The sequence below is a fragment of the Meriones unguiculatus genome, chromosome 10, assembly GCF_030254825.1.
Source record: "Meriones unguiculatus strain TT.TT164.6M chromosome 10, Bangor_MerUng_6.1, whole genome shotgun sequence".
In the NCBI taxonomy this organism is placed as follows: domain Eukaryota; kingdom Metazoa; phylum Chordata; class Mammalia; order Rodentia; family Muridae; genus Meriones; species Meriones unguiculatus.
In genome coordinates this window covers 121,141,017-121,153,025 of record NC_083358.1, presented here as the reverse complement: position 1 = coordinate 121,153,025, position 12,009 = coordinate 121,141,017, and the positions used below count along the sequence as shown (strand labels likewise).

The 12,009-nt window shown below is 38.5% G+C and overlaps 1 protein-coding gene across 11 annotated transcripts in view; it reads right to left on the bottom strand.

The window, feature by feature from the left end:
- Positions 1 to 12,009, bottom strand: part of Inpp4b (inositol polyphosphate-4-phosphatase type II B) — a 796,958-nt gene that overhangs the window by 65,857 nt on the left and 719,092 nt on the right. The window lies entirely within an intron of this gene.

Genomic DNA, 12,009 nt, shown 5'->3' with positions numbered 1-12,009 from the left:
GCCTTGTCCCTCGATGAGGAGCTACAGGCAACCAATGTCTCCTGAGAGAGGAAGAATCAGTTTTCTCTGGGGAACAGTCCTGCCACAGATTTTCCAATCCTAGCTTTCCAGTTCTGAAACTCATGTACATAGGAACAGCACCAAATGACTCAGTAGTGTGTGTGTGTGTGTGTGTGTGTGTGTGTGTGTGTGTGTGCATGTGTGTGTATATATGTTTAACTATAATGAATAAAGAAGGAAAAGTCTTGAATTTGAGAAGAAGTGTAGGATACAAAATAAGTTGGAGGGGAAATAGAGATGGTTGGAAATAAATAGTCTTTTGAAAACAGACTATAAGTCTCCTACTTGTGAACCAAATAGCCATTCTTCACCCACTTCCATCTTGTAATTATGTTTGTTAAAACATAGCACACTAATAGCCTCCTAGAAATCCCCATCCCCTTGCAGCACGCTATTAGAAAGAAGTCAGGCTAAGAATCCTACATATCCAGTATCTTCTTTTGTCTCCTTACTTTCCTCTTGCCCTCTAGCCTCCCGCCTTCCACATCGTCTCTCTGTCTCTTTGTGTGTGTTGAGCGGGGTTGGTATATGTGTTTGCTTGTCTCCCATCTCCTTGTCTTTCCAATGTCTTTCTGATTGTACATTGAAATGCAGAGCCTTCCCAGAGCTCTTCTCTTCCATACTAGATCCCAGCCTTCTAATTGTATCTCTAGAATGGCAATTCTAGAGATATCTAAGTTTTCAACCTGACCCATTGGCTGGTGTCAATTTTTAAGCCTGATAAAAATTCATGGAGGGCATAAAATCAGATCTATTTTGAGAAAGGGTTCTCACTAGAAATGACTATTTTATTGATTTGTGGGGTTTCAAGATGTAACAATAACTTCAGATATATCAACTAAATTCATAATCACCAAGAAACATGGGGTTGCCTTAAATTTACACCATGCTTCTAGAAATACCTATAAAGTCAATAGATCTTGTTTTGGCCATGTGCTCATGCATTAGTCTAACACCAAAATTAGACAGTTCAATTGAACCTCTGAGAACCCTTCATCTGTGTATTCTTTTACTAGTTTTCTTTTTTTTTTAATTTTTATTTTTCTTTTTAGTTACATTTTGTTAACTGTGTCCCCACTGTATCCCGCTCCCTCATTTCCTCCCCAACCCCACCCTCCCTCCCTCATCTCCACCATGCCCCTTTCCAAGTCCACTGATAGGGAGGGACCTCCTCCCCATTCATCTGATCCTGTTTTATCAGGTATCTTCAGGACTGGCTGCAAAGCCCTCCTCTGTGGCCTAACAGGACTGCTCCTCCCCTGGGGATGGGGGGAGGTCAAAGAGCCTACCCTTGAGATCCTGTTAGAAATAGTCCTTGTTCCCCTTGCTTTGGAAAACTACTTGGTTACTGAGCTACCATGGGCCACATCAGAGCAGAAGTTCTAGGTTATATCCATAGATGGTCCTTGGTTGAGTGTCAGTCTCAGAAAAGACCCTGTGCCCGGATATATTTAGTCCTTGTGGAGCTCCTATCCTTTCCATGTCATACTAACTCCCCTTCTTTCATATGATTCCCTGCACTCTGCCGAGGGTTTGGTTATGAGTTTTAGTGTCTGCTTTGAAACACTGCTAGTTAGAGTCTTTCAGATGCCTTTTGCGGCAGTTTTCAAATTGAGTTTTAGAAAGCAATTGGAAAGGAAAGATGCAAAATGCTAATTGAATTACTGTTTATGACATTAAATAATAAAAAGATAAACTGTTGATAAAGAGGATGGGCAAACTTTTCAGTGTTAATTTGGTATGCTGTTACAAAAACAAAATTTTAAAAATGCCACACATATTAGAATGGATATTAGAAACGTAATATTAAGCCAGAAAAAATGACACAATAATATGGTTTAACTATATAAAACTATATAGATATATATTAAAAATGTATGTGAAAATATAAAATAATAAGATTCAAAATGTTGCTTTTCTTAAAGGGAAAAAATTTATGTGTTAGAAAGCCAGACAGAGAGGTCAGAAAAGGGGCCTTTACCCTGCTGGGTAGAATCTTTCAGAGGCTCCTTTCCTGTTCCCTGTCTTCTCCTACCTCTTATATCTATCCTGTTTGCCCTTCTGAATGTTGATTAAGCCTCTTCCCTTGGGTCCTCCTTGTTGGTTAGCTTATTTAGGACTACAGACTTTAGAATGTTTATCTTATATTATATGGCTAATATCAACTTATTTTTTTATTAATTACACTTTATTCACTTTGCATTCCCCCATAAGCCCCTCCCTCCTCCCCTCCCGATCTCACCCTCCCACCCCCTTAATATCAACTTATAAGCGAGTATATACCATGTGTGTCTTTCTGCTACGGAATACCTCACTCAGGCAGTGGACTAGCAGGGTTGTATGGGGGAGAAACTGGGAGGAGATGAGGGAAGAGGCTACAGCTGGGATACAAAGTGAATACATTGTAATAAATAATTTATCAATTTAAAAAAAGGAAAAAAAAGAAGAGGGACCTTTATTTTATCTGTGAATACGTGCTTTTTACAAAAGTTTTTTTTTTATACTGGGTTATTGACTCTCAATTCCTAAATCATTTTTATTTGTAATTTTTAAAACATTTTTATTTAGAACTCTCGTCTCTTGAAACAAAGCCATGATTCCAGAAAAACGACTTTCAATGCAACTTCCACCCCTGCTTGATATGTGGTTGAGGGTGAGCTGTTTGGCTCTGTGCCCACTCTCCTCAGCTGTAAAATGAGCAGAGCAGCTCTGCCATGCTTCATCAAGCTAGAGAGAATACAACTAATAAAAGCTGTGGCAGAGTGGCCTCCATTGTTCAAGCCTGTGTCAACTGTAGAAACAAAGAAACATATCTGTTGCTCTTAGGAAAGGCAGTTTCATCAGAACTAAACACAGTCTATCCAAGACAACAAGCATCTTCCTCACACACATATGGGTACATGTATCAGCACATTCACACATTAGTGGGCTCCCGTCCGCCTCCCCATGGAAGAGAACAGGCCGGGCAAGGAGCTACATATTCTGCTTATATTCTGTGCTCACCAAGTGATGTCCCTTCAACAGCAAGTATTCCAAACAGAAAAAGGACCAGAAGCAAAGGCAGAGTGCTCATGATGAACAGCAGTGGTTCACGCTTCTCAGTGGGTTAGCTCGGCTCCAAGCCTCAGGAGCTCTGCGAGTAACTTCATTATTTCATGGTCAGATTACATTACACTGCTAGGGAATGTTTCGAGGTAACAGACATCTTTAGTCATGAGGAGACTAGATGAATAATACTATCAACACACTAAGAGGAACACAGAGGTTAAGTCGGGCAAAGCTGTTGCTTTCACTCATCCAAGCCACTGAAACAGCCCTCTCTTGAAACTGGCCTTCCTGCTAGAATTTGGGGTCATTAATCAATGAATATACTTTATTGTTCAAAACAGTTTGAGTCAGCGTTTCTGCCCCTTGCCACCAGTGACATTTAAGGTAAATGAATGGTGATGTATGTGTTTTAAGGCTAACCAGCCAACTTTATAAATGTGAACTTTTACTACAGTATGGAAAAGACAATTGAGATGATTTCTGGAGAGCAGCTGAAGGCAAACCTGCGGCGGTGTTCTAATACAGGGTCCCCTTGTTCTATGGCAGGCTCTTTTCTTTTCTTTTCTTTTCTTTTCTTTTCTTTTCTTTTCTTTTCTTTTCTTGTCTTGTCTTGTCTTGTCTTGTCTTGTCTTGTCTTTTCTTTTCTTTTTTTCTTTTCTTTTCCTTTCTTTTTCTTAAATTCTTTATTAATTACACTTTATTCACTTTGTATCCCCACTGTGGCTCCCTCCCTCCTCCCGTCCCAATCCCTCCCTTCCTCCACCCTCTGCATGCATGCCCCTCCCCAAGTCCACTGATAGGGGAGGTCTTCTTTTCCTTCCTTCTGATCCTAGTCAATTAGGTCTCATCAGGAGTGGCTGCATTGTCTTCTTCTGTGGCCTGGTAATGCTGCTTCCCCCTCAGGGGGAGGTAATTAAAGAGCAGGCCAATCAGTTCACGTCAGAGACAGTCCCTGTTCCTATTACAATGGAAACTGCTTGCAAACTGAACTGCCATGGGCTACATCTGTGCAGGGGTCTTAGGTTATCTCCATGCATGGTCCTTGGTTGGAGTATCAGTCTCAGGAAAGACCCCTGTGCTCAGATTTTTTGGTTCTGTTGCTCTCCTTGTGCAGTTCCTGTCCTCTCCAGATCTTACTGTTTCCCACTTCTTTCCTAAGATTCCCTGCACTCTGCCCAAAGATTGCCCATAAGTCTCAGGATCTACATTGATAGTCTGCAGGACAGAGCCTTTCAGAAGTCCTCTGTGTCAGGCTCCTGACTTGTTCCCTCTTTTCTCCTTCTTCTGATGTCCATCCTCTTTGCCTTTCTGGATAGGAATTGAGCATTTTAGCAAGAGTCCTCCCTCTTGATTAGTTTCTTTAGGTGTACAGATTTTAGTAGGTTTATCCTATATTATATGTCTGTATGAGTGAGTATATACCATGTGTGTCTTTGTCTTTCTGCTTCTGGGATAGCTCACTCAGGATGATCTTTTCCAGATCCCACCATTTACCTGCAAATTTCACGATTTCCTTGTTTTTCATTGCTGAGTAATATTCCATTGTGTAAATGTACCACAATTTCTGTATCCATTTGTCCACTGAGGGGCATCTGGGCTATTTCCAGCTTCTGACTATTACAAATAACTGGAGTTTATGTCCTCTCGTCTTAATCCAGGTGTAATTATGACTGTCTTGACTAATGAGCAAGACAGAAATAATGGCACCTGACCTCAGGTTGTAAATGACTATATAACTCCTATCTTAGTTATTTTCCTTGAACTTTATTTCATGCAGTGTTCCTTATTATCTCCAGAAGGATAAATCTAATATAAACTAGGAGATGCACATGCAAGTTATTGTGTCAAGCTATCCCCATCTACCAGGGCATGAATTCTGAGACTTTCACATGCCTCGTTTCCAGACACAGAGGAGATCCCCGACCAAACGTCTCCAAAATAAAAAGAAAAACACTGAATAAATAAGAGCATAAAACTAACATTTTATTTCTCTTTTAAAGCACTTTCAACTTCAACTGGCCTCTTATTTGACAAGCTGAGACACTGATATTCCCAGTCTATCAATGACAGCACCAAGTATTAATTAACTAGTGTCACAGACTGTTCTCTTTTGACCTATCTTGACCTACCTAATAAAGATAAACTTTAGTTCTCCCATACTGCTCTCCCAAGGCAATTTCCACTTTTTTTTTCTGATGTTTTGTGATGCAAACTGGGAGGGAAAATGATTATATAAATTGAACACAAAGATGAATTGAACAAAAAGTCTCACCTTTGTGGCTTGAAGATTCACAGTAATTAAAGCGCTACTATTTAGAAGATTGACTATTCATATCAAATAGTGCAGGCCATTACTACTATGTAAAAGGTCGAATACTAAGCTATTTTCAGTACCCTCTTTGAATTTTACTTATTATTTATTTTTCTTTTATGTGCGTGTGGAGTTTTCTTGCATGTATTCTGTGCACTATGGACATGTGTGATGCCTGAAGAACCAGAAAATAGAGATGAATTTTCCTGTAACTGGAATTACAGATGTTTTTGAAGGAACATGTGGGCATTGCAGGTTCAACTCAGATCCTCTGGAAAGCAACAAAGGCTAAGCCATCCCCCTAACCTCCCTGCTTTGATTGTAAATTAAGAGTTGAAATTAATTTTAAGTCACCTTTAACAGATGTTTTGTTTATTGGATATAATATTTAATAAAACTGAACCATTGAAGACCCAGGGATTAATCTAGGTCAAACAGATATTTATATCCTAAATGTATATTTTAAAAATTGAGATAATTAGTGTGAACCTATTCCTTACTGTAAGATAAAAATTCTTATCTTGATGGTGATTTTTTTTTAAAGAAACTCATGTATAAGATATTCCAAAAAGAAAGGGGATTATTTTTGGAAAAATTATCAGAGAATTGATAATCACATGAAACAGTAATTAAAGTTAGTACAGGTCTGAAGGAATATACATAAGATGGAGAAAGAAAAGTTCCTGAATAGAAAAAGTTGGAAATTGGTTCAAATAATAGAATTCACAATCAAATGTAACTGGAAGGATCAGCGGGCTTATTAGAACCCTGCAGAAATATAATTCTCTGAGAATCTCTGAGTGCATAACAGTCATTATCCTACCCATAGTTCTAGCTTTCCTAGCTAGAACTTTTCTAGCATGGAGTGTGTCAACTTTTTGTCATAGAAACTGACAGTGGAAATAGTAACTTCCTTTCCCTAGAGAGATGATGGGCGAATGTACTTTGAAGTACAAAGTATATGTGTGTTAATTATGCTCCTTTGGCTGATGATGAAATGTAAGTGTTCCAGACAGCTGGAGTCTCATCTAAGTGAGTTTTCAACTGAATTCTTGTCTTTTTATTTTTAAGCCATTATGTGATGGCTGAAGAGGCTAGTACACTTGGAGGCCATCCAAATGCAATGAGAAGCTGAATGTGAAATGTAAGATTTAAAGCTTAGATAGCCAGTATAAAAGAAACGAGGAAAAAGAGTAAGTGTACCTGCACATAGGTACACATACACAGATACCAGCTGTGAACACAAGGTAACAGTCAGGACACAGAAAATTTTCTTTTCTTGTTTTCAGTGTTGTTTGTACTTCACGCTTCTAGCTGGTCAATAGTTTAATGACAGCTAAATATCTCAGTCTCTGATTTTATACATATTGAAGAAATAAATATTGAATACTATTTTATAGCACATTAAATTTTGAATGTGTGTGTGTGTGAGTGTAGGTGTATACATGCGGAGGCCAAAGGACCACTTACAGGCATTGGTTCTCTCCTCCTACCATGGCGGTTCCAGAGATCAAACTCAGGTGATCATGTTTGGTGGCTTCTCATTTCAAGAAAGTCCCTGAGATATGTTGGAACTGAGCTGAGAACAAATTCACCAAATGTAAAAACAAATTTTCCAACCATGCTTGGGGAGAATGTCCTGCTTCAATGGCTGTAAAGGCCTGAATGATCATGGCTGCATCACACTGTTGTGAGAAGGAACATTGAACAATCCTCTGACCCCGGGGAAAGCCAGCCCACGTCTTAAATAGCCTCTGTCACGAACAACTCCACATTTGGCTAAGGCCGAGGATCTGGCTTGCTTCCATGTATGTGGACCTATCTGCATTGCCCCCGTGGCACGCCTGGGTTGGCTACCCAGAGGTTATTTAAGACGTGGGCTGGCTTTCCCCAGGGTCCGAGGATTGTTCAATGTTCCTGAATAAACTGCATTGAAAAAAAAAATTTCAGCCTAGAGCTAGAAATGCAGATACCGTTAGAGTCCAACATTTTAAATTCTGACCGGAAGGTTCAATACAGCACTGGTAGAACAATGGCTAAAAAGTGAAGAAAGTGCCCAGCTGCAAATCCTCATATGTGGAATTGAATCCCTAATGTCCCACTAGCCACATGAACCTAAGACAGAAACCCAAGTCCCTCCTAACAGATGACAGGATTGACCTAAATTAATATTTCCTAAATTATGTCTTGAGGAACACTTATTTAGAAATATGCTAATGGTATATTATGTTTATGGTCCCTCATGCTAAAATTTAAAAAAAAATTGTAGCTTCAATTACGGATTTATTTAATATGCCCCCTTGTCCCCGTACATCTCATCAGGGCTGGTTGCATTGTCTTCCTCTATGGACTGGTAAGGCTGCACCCCCAAGGGGGAGATGATCAAAGAGCCTGCCATGGAGTTCATGCCAGAGAAATTCACTGCTCCCCTTACTAGGGAACCCACTTGGAGACTAAGTCTATGGACTACATCTGAGCCAGGGGTTTGAGTTCCTCTCCTTGCATTTTCCTTTGTTGGGGTATCATTCACTTCAGGGCCCCCAGGGCTCAGTTTTTATGGCTCTGTTGCTCTCCTTGTGGAGCTCCTGTCCCCCCAGGTCTTTCTATATCCCTCTTCTTTCATAAGATTCCCTGTACTCTGCCCAAAGTTTGGCTGTGAGTCTCAGTATCTGCCTCGATACCTTGATCAGTGGAGTCTTTCAGAGGCCTTCTGTGGTAGGCTTCTGTCCTATTTTCTGTTTTCTCCTGCTTCTTTTGTCTATCACATTTGTCCTTCTGAACAAGGATTGAACATCTTCCCTAGGGTCTTCCTTGTTATTTAGCTTCTTTAGGAGTATAGATTTTATTATGTTTTCCTATATTATATGGCTAATATCTACTTAAAAGTGAGTATATACCATGTGTGTCTTTCTGCTTCTGGGTTACCTCATTCAAGATGATCTTTTTTAGTTCTCACCATTTGCCTGCAAATTTCATGATTTCCTTGATTTTAATTGCTGAGTAGTATTTCATTGTGTAAAAGTACCACAATTTCTGTATCCATTCCTCCATTGAGGGACATCTGGGTTGTTTCCAGATTCTGGCTATTACGAATAGAGCTGCTATGAACATGGTTGAGCAAATGTCCTTGTTTTATACTTGCACGTATTTTGGATATATGCCTAGGAGTGGTACAGCTGGATCTTGAGGTAGCATTATTCCTAATTGTCTGAGAAAATGCCAGATTTATTTCCAAAGTGGTTGTACAAGTTTACATTCCCACCAGCAATGGAGGAGAGTTCCCCTTTCTCTAACCTCTCCAGCATGTATTGTCATTTGAGTTTTTTATCTTAGCCATTCTGATGGGTGTAAGGTGAAATCTCAGCATTGTTTTCATTTGCATCTCCGGGATGACTAAGCATGTTGAACATTTCTTTAAGTGTTTCTCTGCCATTCAATATTCCTCTATTGAGAATTCTCTGTGTACCCCAGACAAGACGTTTTATACATAATATCATCTCTGCCAGTGTCTGCTAAATTGAGTGTGAAAGTTCCAGCAAAAATTGAATCTGCACGATGAAATATATGACAGTATTATATTTACTTCAAACCTGAGATTTTTTAAAAAAGTATTTTATATGCAATTTTTATTGCTATAATGGATGAAATACTATGTATGACAAGGATGTCAAATGTTTTAGAGATACTTTGAAGCAGCTAAAACAAAAGTGCCCTTCTAATGTTTCTTTCTTAGCTCACAGTGCTACCTAGCCCACCCTTTATTGTGTTAAATAGATGCAGGTGATGATATCCCTGGCTGCATTTTGGATAAAATGTTTGGCTATTACTATTAGACAAAAAGGACAATGACTTTGAATGTGATAAATTGGCGGTTGGTCTGTCCTCCTTTAAAGAGGCAAGGGAGAACACTTCACCAGCCCCTTCTACCAGGTTCCTGAATACATCTACAACGTCACAGTGACTTTCAAACAGGAAGCTATTGGTGCTGGTGAGTTAGCGAAGAGCCCTTTGACTTTATTCTGAATGCAAAAGTTAAGTCATAATGCTTCAGGGAGTCAGGAACGGGACTGATTCCTGACGGCAACAAGCTCCGTGCAAAGATCAGAGTGAGCAGAAGTACTAAAGCCTGCCCCAGCTGATCAAAGGTGCTAGTGAGTATCACAGATAGGACCTGGGGGCAAACAGCTCCAGTACCTTGCCTTGGTGTCAGGACAGAGAGCAAATACCTGAAAACAGCAACATTGTATAGAGAGCACAAACACCTGAAAACTGCAAGATTGTAGAAAGAAAACCAGGAGGAGGAAACCTACAACAGCTCAATGGAGCCTTTTATCAATGCCCTGAGGATACGTATTATACACATATTTTGATACATATTAGCTGCTTCAGACTAACATTCAGCAAAGACTGACACAATGATTGCTCACTGGAGAAAGTCCCCTGCCCACTATACCTTCCAGTAATGGGTTTCCTTGTTCAGCTGAAGGAAGATGAGGGAACAGGATCATACATGAATTTAAATGAATGTTTATTCCAATGGCAGTGAGACTTTTAAACAGACTAGCTGCTAATTCACTAGACTGGGCACAAGCAAGGCTGATGGCCCGCTTTAATTCTACATCATACTCACAAAACACCTAAAGGCTAAAGGCTTGGTAACATTCATAGCAGCTACTAAAGGAAAATTATATTTTTATAGATTATTGAATTGAGACTATCCACATGTGTCATGGAATTAGTGTATACTTAGAGAAGATTATACTTGCTCACAAAATTTCCTATATGAGTAAAAGAAAACTAAGAGCTATCTGGCATTGAGTGAACAAATAACCTAGGGCAAATACATCATAGCCTTGATGTGACAAAAGTAGAGAATACACATAAAGATTAATGATGTATTTGGAGAAGAAACAATTTTTGCTTAGAAAACCACATTGAATCCAAGCATTTAACTTGTCTTAAAAAAAACAAACAAACAGGGTTAGTAAATTAATGGTAGCATATGTATAGTATATTAATAAAAGAAGGTATTGGGCTCCATAAATTATCTGTTCTTCAATATGAACTCCTTCAATTTACTAAAAAAAATAGATTTTTGTAGATTAAAGCAATGACCTAGAATGGTCATGTCTACCACAATAGTAGTTTTTTTTTTTTTTGCCATTTTAGTGAATTCTGTAGACCCTATCCATACTCCTGACACAGCTGCTTATTTGCCTTTTGGAATGGAATGCCACCAAGCTCTGCTTAGGGTTGTGACATCTCTACAAGAAGTACAATCCATATACATCTGTGTGACTATAAATATTTTTGTTGTATTTTTGCTGCGAGTGCAAATACAATGACAACACCACGTGATTCTGCTGAAAATCTGAGGGTCTTGCCTCAAAACATAACAAAGTACAAAAAATTGGGTACATGAAAATCTAAATAATCAGATGTAATTGTCTCAATTTAAAATGGTTCAATCTGCAGTTATATGGACTACTATTTAAAATGTAGAGAGAAAATGTGCTGGGTTAGTAACATGGCAGTTGTAGGTTCTTCTCTAAGATCCATCGTGTCTATAGATCAGAGATGATGCAGGAGTCTGAAAAGTTGCTGAGAACCTGCACTGCTGATTGGTTCCCAGGTATGGCGATGCTGAGGGGCTGAGGAGCATAACTAGTTTTCACATATCAATGTATACAGAAGTCAAGTTGTGAGTAAATGAAAATTCTGACATTATTTTACAATAATAAGAAAAAAGCAAACTTTGGAGCAAGAAATGACCAATGTTGAAGTCTTAGTAAACTTCGTTAATCGCTAAAGAGAAGTAATTTTCTATTCACATACTGGTAACCCTAGTGAACTTAACAAATTTATAATTCAAAGTATGCTGGATCCTAAAGACTCTCCCTCTGAAGAATTTAATTTTGGCAAAAAAAATCCATTATATGAAATACAATAATATAAAAATTACAGTGTAAATATCAGGGAGGGAACTCTTCTATCTACCTGCACGTGGATGCATGGATCACTGTAATATCATAAAACAATCCTAGCTAGGCTATGAGAAGACCTAAACACTCTGTTGTCTAAGAGAGCCCAAGTATCAGACACAAAACAATGAACAAATTACTTATAATTTGATGACAAGTAGATTTTGTGGCTTTTGGTGAGAATTTAATCTTTCTTGTTAAGCTTATTTTCCTTTTCTCACATATCTGGGGGGAATTATACATGAAGTCCTGGTCAGTCCAAAATTCAAATACTTGAGAGCTCAAGTTGAAGAAAGAGCTACCCTGATGAATAATGGAGAAAGCATTTCCAAAGTTTAAAACATGTCTATCAGCTTAGATGTTTAAATTTTTCACATAAATCGGTGCAGTGAGTACATCCAATGAATTTATACCTTAAGTTATAAAACAATATTACATTGGAGAATTATAATTTATATCACTTATCGTTCCATTGAAGAACATATATCCTATCTGAATTTATCTTTATGTACCATATCTCATATATCTAAAAGATTAAAAACAAATGATCAAGGTATTTAAATGTTATAGTATTGTATAAAAATTTTATTGGACTCAATTGAGATTTTT